General features: G+C 34.5%; 1 long non-coding RNA gene across 1 annotated transcript in view; it reads left to right on the top strand.

Moving 5' to 3' along the window:
• The first annotated feature begins 1,868 nt into the window (after positions 1–1,868).
• LOC149769875 (uncharacterized) overlaps positions 1,869–14,650 on the top strand; it is a 37,535-nt gene continuing 24,753 nt past the window's right edge. Inside the window, exon 1 of the long non-coding RNA XR_016419031.1 lies at positions 1,869–2,209. This is a non-coding gene — a long non-coding RNA (uncharacterized LOC149769875). The remainder of the gene's footprint in view (positions 2,210–14,650) is intronic.

Here is a 14,650-nt window from a genome sequence, read left to right as displayed (position 1 = left end):
AGGCTTTTTGGACCACAAATATCACACGAAAGATTCACAACAACGTCAGTTTCGATGTAAAAGTTTGTTTGAAAGTCCGAAACCCCACCCTTCGGTAGCTCCACACTTGTCCTACACAGTGGACAATCGAATCGACCGTCGTGAAGGTTGGCCCGTACATAATCCTCCAAACACTTACAACAAAAACTATGATGACAGGATATTAACTTAGGATTCTTAAAGCTGTCCATACATATACTACACTCCTGTCGTATAGCTGCCATTTTGGATGAGTACTTTCCTTTGGTTTGACGAATATAGATATTGCTACGCCAGTTTAGTCAAGTGAAGGATCAGTTCCATTTAGGGTTTACAGTCATATTTTCCATTTTAGTCTGACATACTACAAAAGTAAAGCCTCAGAATAAAACGTACTCGAGCATGCTACCTCGTCTTTTCATTACAACCGTCATAGTATAATTATACAAGCGACGAATGAATGATAGTGTATGATACAGTTCCACATACTGACCTAGATTATATCTGCATTATATACATGTGCGATAAAACTAGTTTGAAAGGGAAATACCGCTGATGACATGACTCAAATCGTCTCGTTTATCTTTCCATACAGTCATACATATTAACGACATATGTATATTAATGTAATAAATTACGTTCATGTACATCTCCACTATATGTAGCTGTCATTAACATACATATAATACGACATCTGTACGATCAACAAAACGGGTATCCATCTGATGTCATGAACATACATATAATATGACATATGTGCAGTGAACAAATCGGGTATCCATCTGATGTCATGAACATGCATATAATATGACATCTGTACGGTGAACAAAGGTATTCGTCTGATGAAAGTATGTAATATATATATATTTAAATAGTACTAGTAGTATAACATTATTAGTATTGGTAGTAGTTTTATTATTATCTGTATTATTGTTATTATTATTATTATTATTATTAAATTGCAGCTGAAATTACAAGCAAATTAGTTCAAGTAGCAAGACATTTATCTTCGGTAGTGGTGAGGGTGAGTGGGGAAGCCACTGTAGGTCATTCCCACCTATAACGTTCTAGTCAGATCTGTGTTTTGAATATCCATTTTACTTAGCCTTTCAAATATAAAAGATTAAATTATATATATAATGTACTTTCGCACGAGAAAGGAAAAAATAAACATATTTTTCAATTATATCACATAAAAATGCACATACTGGTTATTGAAGGGATATTAGATGGACTATGGTCAACTGTATTTCCGCAACAAAATATAGCTATGTGCCTTTTGAGGCAATTCAAAATCCCTTTGCAAATTGAAAAGAGTTGCATTTAGTTCTCTATATAAATCGATTTTAGTTCATATTAATTAAATAAATATAAGACTCACAAATGATTTAAATTTAAAATGCGGTTTTAATGTTGCAAGTGGAGCACTTCAACTAAATGATTTATTTTTGTACAATTTACATTCTGCTATTCACCTGCCGAGGAATTATAGAAATGAGCGTGGAATATAATCGAAGCGAAATGACAAACCAGGAAGAGGTTATTCGAACATTTATCATTAATTACAGCTCATTTATGCCATTATTCTGCTTCACTTGACAATACGATATATCATAATTGTGCTGTTATCCTCTCCTCCCACCCCACCCCACCTCTCTGTCTCTCTCTCTCTCTCTCTCTCTCTCTCTCTCTCTCTCTCTTGGTCAGTTTGAATCAACTTTTACGATCATTTATAAGTATTGAGATTTCCTCGCATAACACAGGCGATACTAATTTACGTTCGTTTTTCAAGGATTTATCTTGCTAGGATGCTCGAGATTGAGAACTGTGGAAAGGCTGTGGTAAGTTTGATATAATGAGATCGCCATAGCAAATGTAGTAAAACTAATATGTTGACATACAAAAAAAAAAAAACAAACGAGAGAGAGAGAGAGAGAGATGTATTTTGTGGGTTAAAATGATAAATATTATACGGGTATTTTTGTTATTGTCAACACCTATCTTTTTCAATGTGTCGATTAGTCTGCTGTTTGATATCAAACACAGTGAGGGCAGGGGGTGGGTGGTTCTTTTTCTAACATTTTCTGACATTTTCATGTTTAATTATTAATCGGCTCTTATAACCTTATTACAGGTCAAAGAAAAGAAACATTACATACAGTACAGTATGAGGGCCTGGTAAACAATAAAAGTACGTATAATGTTGACATATATATATATGGAGGAAGAGGAGGTAATATGTGTTCAACAAACGGAACTAAAGCCGTCTGATATTTGTCACCTATAACAAGCTACAAATATAACATTCATTAACTAAGCCACAAAATAGAAATTAGAACAGTTGAAATGTTGGGGTTAAATTAACACCATATTCAAATTTACTAGAGTTGAATTAAAATGACACTTGCGATCATGTTTATTTTGTAAAATTTACATTTCAATGAAAAAGGGTAATATTTGTTATTGTGGTTCTTATGTGCATATAATACACGTGTTTGTCATTACCATAGGAACAGCAAACAACGCGAATTGACCAGTTTCACAATAGCAGCCACGTGCTTAATGTGCTTTGATTGATAATGTATCACTGATCTACTCAATTACAGGTCAAACGTGGGTTGACACCCAAATACACCTTGATCTTCTGATCTTAAAGCTACTGAGTAAAACCTGTTTGGTTTGCTTGCTTGCGAAATATTGAAGTTTTTGGGCTCAAAACGCACAAAACTACTCTTGACAACAATACTAAATGGACATGTGAAAAATAACGTCAACACTTTCTTGGGGTTGTGTAAATGTCCTGAAAAAACACTAACTCAGGAGAACCGAACTGACTGATTTTCCATATATTTTCATGGGCTGGATGTTTTGCTACCATGTATAGCACATCGTTTGCTGAAATGTGGTACTGACCCACAAAAAGCTGTACAACAATTATTTTACCACTTTAATGGCTTACTACTATATATAAGCAAAAGTGAAGAGGTACATATATTTTTCCAGTGGCAATCCACAAACAAGTATTGTTCAGTTGAGGAGGAAATATTAAAATGTTATGATATATAACTAGATTTCTGATGGTATGAAACTTTGAAACAAGCTTCCGATAAACTGAGCAAAGTTGCATGAGCAAATGGACGTACAAATATTTATTCTTCACATTAATATTATATACATCAAGTTTCATACAAGTAAAATATAAATAAATCGGTGTGTTCAAAGTATAAAAGTACTTGAAACGCTTATTCTTAAAGTAGTTTTTCCATCAACCCATACTTTATTTCCTTTAAAAGAGGGATAACCAAATTAATTGTGTTCATGTCTGTATAGATGTTCAAAACCGCGAATAATAACAATTGCATTGATTACAACAGCTATCTTGTAGGTAGAGGTGATGATATTTCACTAGCCAACTGAGTCAATAAATGTTAACTGATGGCGGCATTTGGTTTGCCAGAATAATGGTTATCAGCAGGTAGCTGGTAACATGATGTGTAATAAACTCACAGAGTCAACAGTAGTAAAAGCCAGTGTAAATATGACTCTCTCTGAGTAACAAAAACACTGTTTCACCATGGATACTATTATGGCCATATTGGATATAAAATCTGCTACATGTTGAATGTGCACAAACCATTCTTAACAAGTCTTTGTTAAAAAAAAGAAACACCAAAACTTTACTACGTGACTTAGACGTCGGATAACCATAATGATCATATCGTGTATCAAATTCATTAAGGTCGAATAGAAGTAATATTATTTTCAAGGTGGCTGTAATGGTGGCCATATTGAATATCAGATCAGCACCATTTATATTTGAACTAACCAGACACCATCAAAACCATTTTTTTTAGAATTAATGATACAACAAATGTCTGCAGTGTTAGTCATATTGGTGTCAGATCAACACTTAGAACAAATTAGACATCATATGAAATATTGTGATGAAAATACTTATGTCAATATGACCATCTTTGAGGGATGATCATAGCAAGATTTTCAACAAAAAGTGTCATAGTGGTCATAATGGATCAAATTTATTAATGGATTTATTGAGGACCAAGAACATATAATAGGAATTGTATTGGAGAAAATGTGCATTTCAGTACAACCATCTATCAAGAAGGCTTTGTGACAGCAACTCATGTTTTCTTTTCCTAAGGTTGCCACCATTCTTGTCATAATGCGTGGCAGAATGACATTCTTTCTATTTAGGATCACAAGATTTTCACGATGTGGCGATCTTCGAAGTTGTTTAGTAGTGATAGCACACGTACACTGAGAGGTATAATTATAAATACTATGCACATCATCTTATAAGCACATCTGACATACTAACATCCGAGCTAAACTAACGCAAATTACTCTCAAAAATCATATATTTTGATTATGCAATATCTATGTTTGCACAGTTAGTCAAGTTAAACCACACACATGAACATGAATACCGTTAACGTTACATTATACACCTGCTGTGAATACAGAATCAATATATGTTTGTTTGCTATAAAATGCAAGATTTCCACAAAACGTGTGCAAGGTAAATGAAGGAACGGACAGTTATATTGCAAGACAAACATCTTTCTTTCAACCTATTTGATCCTGACTACTGACTTATTTACATCAGATTTAATATTTCCTGTCTTATATCAAATGCAAGCCATCCACAAAGGAGGTCACATTTTGTGATATAGTGTCTGATTATTTTATGTTAATGTTTCCCTTGTTAGAGTCCCTCTGCTTCTGACCGTTTTACTTTAATCTGAGATCAGCAGGATCTTGCTTGCCTCTCAATTTAGTCAAGACTTGTAATAAGGATGTTGTTAAATATAAAGCATAGTTTCTTTATTCATTTTTTAAAATAATTTGACAAAAAAAGTAACAATTAATTTTCTTGTATATAATGATTGTCATTAATGATGTTTGCTTACAATAGGTGCTACGTACCTAATGGTATCCTAAGAAAGCTGTTTTCTATTATAGTATTTATGGCTTTGAGATTTTTCCTTTTCAGCATAAACTCAATAGGTGTTACGTTTAATCTCCAATCCAAGATATTTGCAATATTTGGGTCCACATAACTCGTATACAAGTTTCATTATTGTGTGAGAAGACAGTTTTACACTTTAAAGCTAGAAATAGAAGGTTTCCTTCATGTCATAAATATTATTAGTTTTGCGTCTAATTAAGAACGTTCACTTTACCTCGAGCAACTAATGGAAAGCTACATAATTATTCTGAAAACATAGTAATTCCAAGTCAGTGAGAAACTATGCCATATGTGCCAGTTACGTCTTATTATCAAGATTTTTATTAATAATTGTCAACATGTACGTAAACATCGACTTATAGATCCTTTGCAATTTATGTTCATAACATAGCAAGGCTACATACACAATGTATAACAACATATATCATATACAGTTTACAACCATGAGTGATATTTATGAAAATTAAGTACATTTATGTACCGGGAGTTACAACAAATATAGATATACATAACAATATATATATATATATATATATATATATATATATATATATATATATATATATATATATATATATATATATATATATATATATATATATATATATTCTTTTTTCGATGAAATAATATTTTAATGAATGTTGTAGTTCTTGTTTTTGTAGTTTAATGACATTTTTCACTGCAAGATAAGCAATACATGTTGGCAAGTGAAACTAGTGGAGGAGGCCAGGCCCAAATGACGCTACATCAAACTTTCTCATTCCATGCCGCAGAGATCCAAGACTCTAACCCACAAGGATAGAAGTGAGTTGCAGTGAGTGTAACGTGCATTTGACCACTCATCGATCCAAGGCCCCAGCGAATAAATGAATAAATGAAGTAATAATAACTCACTTGCTTTTAATTTGGCATCTGTTAAATAGATGAATGAATGAAGTAACGATAACTCACTTACTTTTAACTTCGCATCTGTTAAATAACTGACTAAATGGACTAGGGATCTACATTATCTACTGATAGCACAGTGGTAATGCACAATATATACAATCTTGCTTAACAATCCAAAGATCGGCCAATCAAACTCAGTGTCTCGCCAATTGTTAGCAGCAGTATACCAAATTTTGTGAAACTCCATATTTAAGACAGGTTTTGCACATATAAGTGGAATGGATGCAGAGAAAAGCTCACACCATTGCTAAGACCTTTCTATGATATGTGAGGAAATTTAGCTTACACTACAAAATGAGACACAATAAACTGAATCAAGATATGTCCCTAGTCCTTAATTTGTAAAGCAATATTACTATTTCCTTCTTATCATTCTTTTTGTGTAACAATATGTTGTGGAACAAGACTATTAATACATCACACAGTCATGTCCATTAAGTGTGTGTGTGTGTGTGTGAATTGGATTTGTAACGTAGCTTTAACAATTTTTCAGTCATATCGCTACGATGTCTGCAGTGTGGCAGTTTTTAGTGATATCTAGCACTGGGGCATCATGCCGCAGACATGTGGCATGATGTCCCACCCAGTCACATTATCCTGACACCGGGCCGACCAGTCCTAACACTAACCTCTTAATGCTGAGCGCCAAGCGAGGCAGCTGTTAGTACCATGTTTGTAAGCCTTTGGTATGACTCGACCGGGGATCGAACCCACGACCTCCCGCATTCAAGGCGGACGCTCTAACCACTAGACCACCAGTATTCGGGTTTTTATCCAGCCCAAATTTTGCTCACTCTAACTCCAGATTTCTGTGCATTTTGTCCCTTATGCATGAGAGGGAATGAAGAAAAATAAAAGTGAGTGCGATAAAATTGTGTACCATGTTAAAATCAGTTAGAATAAGGGGAATATTAATCATTATGTCGTAATTTTCTTACGTCACTACTTCTTAAGGAACAGAAATACATCATTGATCTATTGTCAAAGTTGCATGAATGTATGCGTATTATTGTGTCAGTAGACTTGGTATATCAATTTGCTTTATACCAGCACTTTAAAAGTCATGTTATTTTAATATATATATATATATATATATATATATATATATATATATATATATATATATATATATATATAAAGAGAGAGAGAGAGAGAGAGAGTCAGTCAATCAGACAGATATACATGGAAGTTCTTCTTGTGTTGAACATGATTTTTCTAACTGATTTAATACCGATGGAATGAATCATGAAGTTCTCAGCAATTTCCTTATACTGCTTCTGTTAATACGTGTTAATATAAGCAGTTATAGCACAAACAGTACATGCCTAAATAATACATATCAGTGTCTTTAATCATGTTTAGGCTGTCCAGCGATGCATACATTTCCCCCTTACCATTTAGTGATTCAAGGTCATTGACGTTCTCTGTAACACACAATACATTTTCATTAAGATGTAAACACAACTGCCCAACGATTGAATTACGACGTTCTAATATTGACAGTGAGCATGAGAGAAAGAAGGGCACACACTTTAAAGATTGGTCTTTTGCTAAAATAACTAATGTGTCCAATGACTGACGTAAACTAGAAAGGCATCAATCTGCTTTGGTCTTGAATCGAACATAAATTTGAAAATGACGTTGCGATAAATATAATGCAATTTTACCCCAAAATACCCCATGACAATATCCACCTTCAAACTATAAATCTAGAGTCGAAAACGTACATTTAAATGTGAAGTAAATGCATACTTATATATTAAATTTAATTATGTGCTGACTAGACGTTAACACCAGCGAAGTTCCATGGTAACATTGTTATATCGGTGTGTATGTACATATATAATGTCATTGATAGGAGTCGTGAAAGGACTAAAATTGTATGTGAGGTCTGCCTAGGAGGCTAATTTATACCCAACGTTTAACGAAAGTTATGAAATTAGAACAATGGTTCAACTGCCTTTATTCAATTTTGATTCCATTTATAAGAGGACAGATTGTAAGGATGTGGGTGGGTGGTGATAGAGAGATAGATAGACAGGCCGATACGTACATACATACATACATACATACATACATACATACATACATACATACATATATACATGCATACAAACATACATACTTACATACATGCTTATCACAATGGAAATAAGCCTATTGGATAACATTTTTCCCCATATCATTCAAACTATTATGATAGTATCCTGGAACTATGTCAAAAAGGGACTTCATAAAAATTTACTTGAGCCAATACCAATGCACTTGTGACTTTTAAAGATATCTTGCCTAGATATGAACCTGGGTCATTGGGATACTGGATCAAAGAGTCAAGTCCTTGAATGTTGCTTAGGGGCGAATATTTTATTTCCATTTCCCCCCGGTGGTAGGAGTGTGTGGACTGAATTTGAGGGACATTAATTATTGCTCCCAGATAGTTTGGAAAACAATATTTCCGCTCTGCTTTACAGCCACAACCACACTACCAATTATATTTATTACATTATTTGAAAGTACGGACATTATCTTGATGTAAAAGAAGAATTACAGAAAACCCAGATCAATGCAGATCCTAGCCGCCACTTCTCAAATAATGGTCATTCACTGACACCTGTATTAAGTACCACACAACCAAAAGGGGTGGGCCCCGAGTGGTCTTGTTGTCAAAAGCGCTCACCGTTACGGATCATTGACATCTTACTTCCGCGTGGGTTCGATTATCGGGCTCGGCCAATGCGGGTATGTGAGAAAGCTTGCCTGTAGCTTCTCGAATGTCGGTGGTTCTTTCCGGAGTTTTCCCGGGTACTTCCTCCATCATTGTTATTGGTCTCCATGAATATCCTATATTGTGCTGAAAAATAGTGTTAAACCCTATAACAACAACAATCAAACGGGTAGTTATTTCAACTGGATACATGTTTCATGGAAATGATTCGAAGTAACTTTGTTTCAACTGTTTGGTAGCACCAGTTTGCAAAGATAACAGATAAGGTCTTTGAATGTAAGAAGTGTGTATATATACAGCAAAATATAACCAAAACGATATGTGTTAGGAACCAGTGCTCTGATACACACATATGCTACTTATTCTATTTCATAACAATTAATTAGACGGATATCGTTTGGCTTATTCATTAGAATAGTACGATACATTAGTCTCTTTATGATCCGACATACTCTTATTTCGCATGACATTTTGTCGTCTGTCATTGTAATGGAGAGAACCATAGTGGGAATGGACAGGGTAACAACCTAGATCAGAATTATTCATATTGGTCATCGGTGGCATCCGTATTGAAAGACCCTACCCTAATGTTTGTTCGGCACAGCACATATAATACAAGTGTGATGCAGAAGCGTAAATCTATGGCAATATTACAACATATATATTACACTGCAGGATTTCTTATTATTTACCAAAACAGGTATTTGTCATCGTAATCAAATGAGTTTCTTAGGCACAAACATGAGTGAGATTATACAAGTGGACTTGCGTGGTCAAGTGGTCTTAGGGATATTTCCATTGCTACTATATAGGATGCCGATCAAACAGAAGATTGCTAATTGGCTAGATAGATAGCCTTAACATACCTAGTGGAAAATAACCTTCTAGAAACTTCCGTGTTTGCAAAGTAATTCTTAGTTATAAGTAGAACCGTATTGCTAAATTATAATACAGTAGCTGGACTAAATCATATGCACCAGGCAAATTGTAGGGACATTACAACAACCTAGATCTAGATCAAAATAAACATGGTAACGTCTATTAATAATTATCCTGATAGTAAACCCATACAGAAATAATACTTAGCTGTGTTTTAGATGTTTACAGAATACGATAATGAAATCCAATAAATATAATGACATATATGTGTGCGTGTGTGTATGTGTGTGTGAATTTGTCTGTATGTATGTGATATGTACGTGTAATCTTCCAAAGCGTGTTGATACCTACATATTTTAGATGTTGTTTCTAACGCTGATAATGTCAACATATATTTGGTACATACCTCATCCTTGGTGTGAAAAGTAACTCCTTGCAATCATAAAATGACACTGTTTCATTTGGTTTGGCTCTATTATATCGACGCCCATACTTTTTCACAAAGCCAGCATTTCGAAAAACAATTATTATTTTGTTCTTCTAGATTAATTGTTATTCGTGTTTTAATTTTTAAAAATGCATTTATGGCATTAATTTGTAGTTTTAAGAGCCGTACAAATGAAGCATAATTAGTCACATTTTTCGCTTACAATAAAAGCACAATTATGTTATATTATCTGTGATGAAAATACCCCTTCTAAATTGGTTCGCAACATTTGATCAAAATCATCAATAAAATAGAAATAAAATAATTGGGCTTAGAACACCTCATTGTTCTGTTCCGACAAGGCAATTAAAATATCTGGTTAGTCCAGTTGGTATTCCTATACAGATTTTCGAACAAGAATACATCATTTTAAGACATAAATTATGTATGTTCATACCCTTCTTTACATGGGGAAATCTATAGTGTGTTATATTGTATATGGGGAAATCTATAGTGTGTTATATTGTACATGGGGTTGCAACCTCAGCTGTAAAACTGGGAACTGCATTTCAACAAGCATGTGCTTATATAAAGACCCATATTATTTTCCGTATTCATTTATATTTAAATGTAGCAATTTGGTTATGTTTTGGTCAGGTTAAATATCTGCTCCTAAGTGTGTTAAAACAGATTCCCCATTACATATTATAGACACAATTATATGCTGCTTGTTCGGAATGAAATTACAAACAATGCGATGAAATCGGATGTGGTTTAAATTCAGATCAGTCTTATATAATTGGTTCCTAGCAGATGAAATTATTGAAACAGTTACGATGTTGCCTATTTGCAAATGTCAAATGTCATAGGTGTTGTAGAATCTCACAAACCATCTAGATATCGGCTACATATTTATCACAGATTATGACATGGAGGATACCAGCGGGGCAATCTAAGTACAAAGATGAGAGTCTCACTTCGATGTGATCTTCGTATAGATAGCAGTACCTGTCACGTATTAACACGTCAAGTTGTAAGTTGTTTTATATCCTGATATACTCTGTAGTTTCCAATCACAATCCCCTGTCGATCGGATCACCTGGGGAAAGGGCGACTGATGACTGCAATATAAACACGTGGTTGCGAATCCGAAATGCTTTGCATGGTCACTCCCCCCTCTCCCGCATCATCATCATACGTATCGTACATAAAGTGACACTGACAAACTCGCTAATAAATAATAACATTATTAAGTACATTTGCTTGCTTATTAGTAAATACCATGTGTATGATGATTAACTATATTGGTGTACATAAAACATTTGAAATTAGGCAAGAACGCACTTTAGTTATCTTTCAAACCGATACAATCTGTTACATAAATTGAGACAAGCTAGTTATCTTGATGACGCATATAATAGTTACGGAATCGTTTGAACTTTAACAAAGTGAATAGAGGGGCACTCGATACTTATGTTGTGAACTTAAAAAGAAACTATTTGGGTTTTTAGACTCATTTTATCAATAAATAATTGTAAACAACTGACACATGGAAGTGACATAACAGTTTTTCAAATGAGTGTTATGTCTTGAACATTGGCAGGAAGGGAACCACTTTCAATATGTTTTTTATACTGATGACATAGGCTTAGGAGCTATACAATGTTCAAAGTCAAATAAAATACATTGTTGGCTTTAACGTCATTTTTCATCAAAAGATAGGCTATACATGGCGGTCAGAATAACTGGTGGAGGAAGAACTCCGGAAAACCCCTTGAAGAACCATCGACCTACGAGAAGCTACTGGCAAGCTTTCTCACGTACCCACGTTAACCGATACCGAGACTTGAACCCACGCAGACAGAGGTAAGATGGCAGCGATCCGGAACGTTAAGCGTTTTAGATCACTCGGCCACTATGTTACCCTGCGAGAGAGAGAGATAGAGAAAGATATATATATATATATATATAGAGAGAGAGAGAGAGAGAATAATATAAACTACGCTTGCTCTGCCGGGACATTTTTGAAATATTCAACTCTTTCGTCGGTTTCAACAGTTTTACGATTAAATATAATGGCGATCTTATGATCTACTTTAAAGTTTGCATTTGGTGTATCAAGCTATCTCCATTCCCTCTATTACGGGCACGCTACCGGCATTGACTAAGGTGATGACCTCATTATGAAATCGTTATATATTCAAAGCCACAAACTCGTCAAAGTCCAATTTGATGAGCTGATATATATGGCTTTACTATATTATAAATCTCTTGATTGTAATAATCGGTTTTGACAATATGAAAAGTATATATATACTCCAAAAAATCACCCGAAATATTTGTTTAACGATAGGTATGTATCATTGTCTCAGTGGCAGAGAATATGTTTACTGTTAGTGTTCCCTTATAATATGTCGGCTCTGGTCGAGAGATTCTCCCCCACCCTTCCATTGACATATTCAACTTTTATACAATACAGAAACATTTCAATAGTATCTTTAAAGACATATACGGTGGTTGTCCAGGCGGCGTAACAATATTTTTTTTTTTTGTGGAAGATACTATGATGTGGTCCTGGATCGCTATATAATCGTCTGTAGGCAATTATGTTTGTAAATGCTATAAGCGCAATTTGATTTTTTGACCCTTTATGAATTTTCTTTTTGACAATATATATACGGACAAATTATGCGATTACAAAACAACGATTACACACATTGATTTCCCTTGTATTTACAGTATCTTTAGAATATGAAACATAAATTTGCGTAGTCCCTGTCATTATTTGGTAACACTGCCTTTTACAGGCAAAACACACTAAGTTACATTATAAGTATTCATTGAAAGTGTAAGTGGATAGATTTCATAGTTAGAGTGTGACATTACAACTCCTGAATCAGACGTTGGTAACTGAGCTAATGCTAAATGACAGGCTCTTTCATAATATTAAACGCTTCCTAACCCCTTTGGTATTAATTCGCGATAACTAAAAACGGCTTCCTGCAACGAATAGTTACATCAATCCCGACCCATAATAATCGTGTCATCATTGTAAACAATTGTATCGACTATAATATAATCAGTCAATATATATGACAATGCAATCCCCACTGGCTAATGATCGCGTTGAAGTGATTTAACACAGACAGGATTTTATGATGATAATGATGACATTGACGAGAAAAAATATAAAATCAATTTAAATAAAGAAATTAGATTTTTCACATTTGTTTACACAAAGTTTTGCTAATCTTATAGTAATTAACATTAACGTTCTACTTATTTATCATATAATATCCATTATGTTCATGTCATTCCTCCACATGCTGGTACAGTGTGTATGTGTGTGTCATTGACAAAAGTCAGCAGACACATAACAGTACAGTGAGTGATCTCTCTCTTCCTCCTATCTACCTACAATATAATGCTTCCAGGCCTTTTTGTTGTTGTTGTTGTAGAGGTTAACGACATTTGTCATCTCATGACAAGCAGCAGAGGGGGGGAACAGACCACTTAAGGGAACGGTCACCTTGTGTTTGGACCAATAAAAATAATGACCCTTCATAGAGGTCAATACCACGTCTACGATTATTGTTTGTCCCCAAAATAATTGTAGACGAGTCCCCTCTGCTGCTATAATAATTAAATCATTATGTTATAATAAAATGGTACATCCGGAATCTCATACTGCAAGAATAGCTCGAGAACGATTAGAAGCAATCAAAAAATTTCTTCCTGTTAGAGATTCATTTAGAAAAAATCTACAAGCGCAGCAAGAAGCACAAACTGAGTACGAAGAAGACACTAAAAAACTGTTTAAGCCCGTTACTGCAGCTACTGAGAAAGTTACAACAGTCATCAAGGAAGATCTTCTTCCGGTATCAAAACAAACAGCAGAACAAACCGAAAAAATAGCAGCGAGAACTAAAAAAACAAAGAAGATTTTACGAGATCTTCCACCTGACATAGCCAGGGAAATAGCTGCAGCTCAACCTCCACATGTCGGTGAAGAAATACTTGAAGGCATTGGAAAACTTCGTACTGAAGTCGCCGGCGTGCAAAAAGAGCGTGCACGTAAACCCGAAGTAGAAGTAAACGTGGAATTGATTGCAAAATTTAGGGAAGGAGTTATTGAAGAAATTAGAAATACTAAAGAAGAACAATTACCCGAGGCAATATTAAATATCATATTTAATAAATCTAGTATTTTAAAACCCCGTCATGAAAAGATAAATGATGATAATCTTATTAAATATATATATCGCTTATATTACAACAAAAAACAACCTAGAGGTCAAAAATATGAAATTATTAAAGAAGAAGTAGAAAAACTTAGAGGAGTACTGAAACAACAAGAACAACTCTCCCAGTATCAGCTTCCTCCACCTTTACAACGTAAACAAATTTCTGCGCCGACAATGACATATTCACCGGTAGAATCACCACGTGGATTTCAAAAAAGTGACCCCCCGGTCACCACTGAAGTACTTTCTCCGGTAATGCAACCACCAGTATTTAAAACACCTCAAGATGAACCTAAAACAGGATCTGGTTTATGTCCTGATAATATCATTAATGATGTGTCACGGTTAGAGGTTCTCATAGGAGGAAAACGTGCCGGAAATAATTCGCCAGAAATAACCAATGAAGCAGCTGATATTTG

The sequence above is a fragment of the Sinohyriopsis cumingii genome, unplaced genomic scaffold (genome assembly GCF_028554795.1).
Source record: "Sinohyriopsis cumingii isolate HCF-2022 unplaced genomic scaffold, ASM2855479v2 utg003118l, whole genome shotgun sequence".
Taxonomy (NCBI): Eukaryota; Metazoa; Mollusca; class Bivalvia; order Unionida; family Unionidae; genus Sinohyriopsis; species Sinohyriopsis cumingii.
This window is presented reverse-complemented; position numbering and strand designations above follow the sequence as displayed.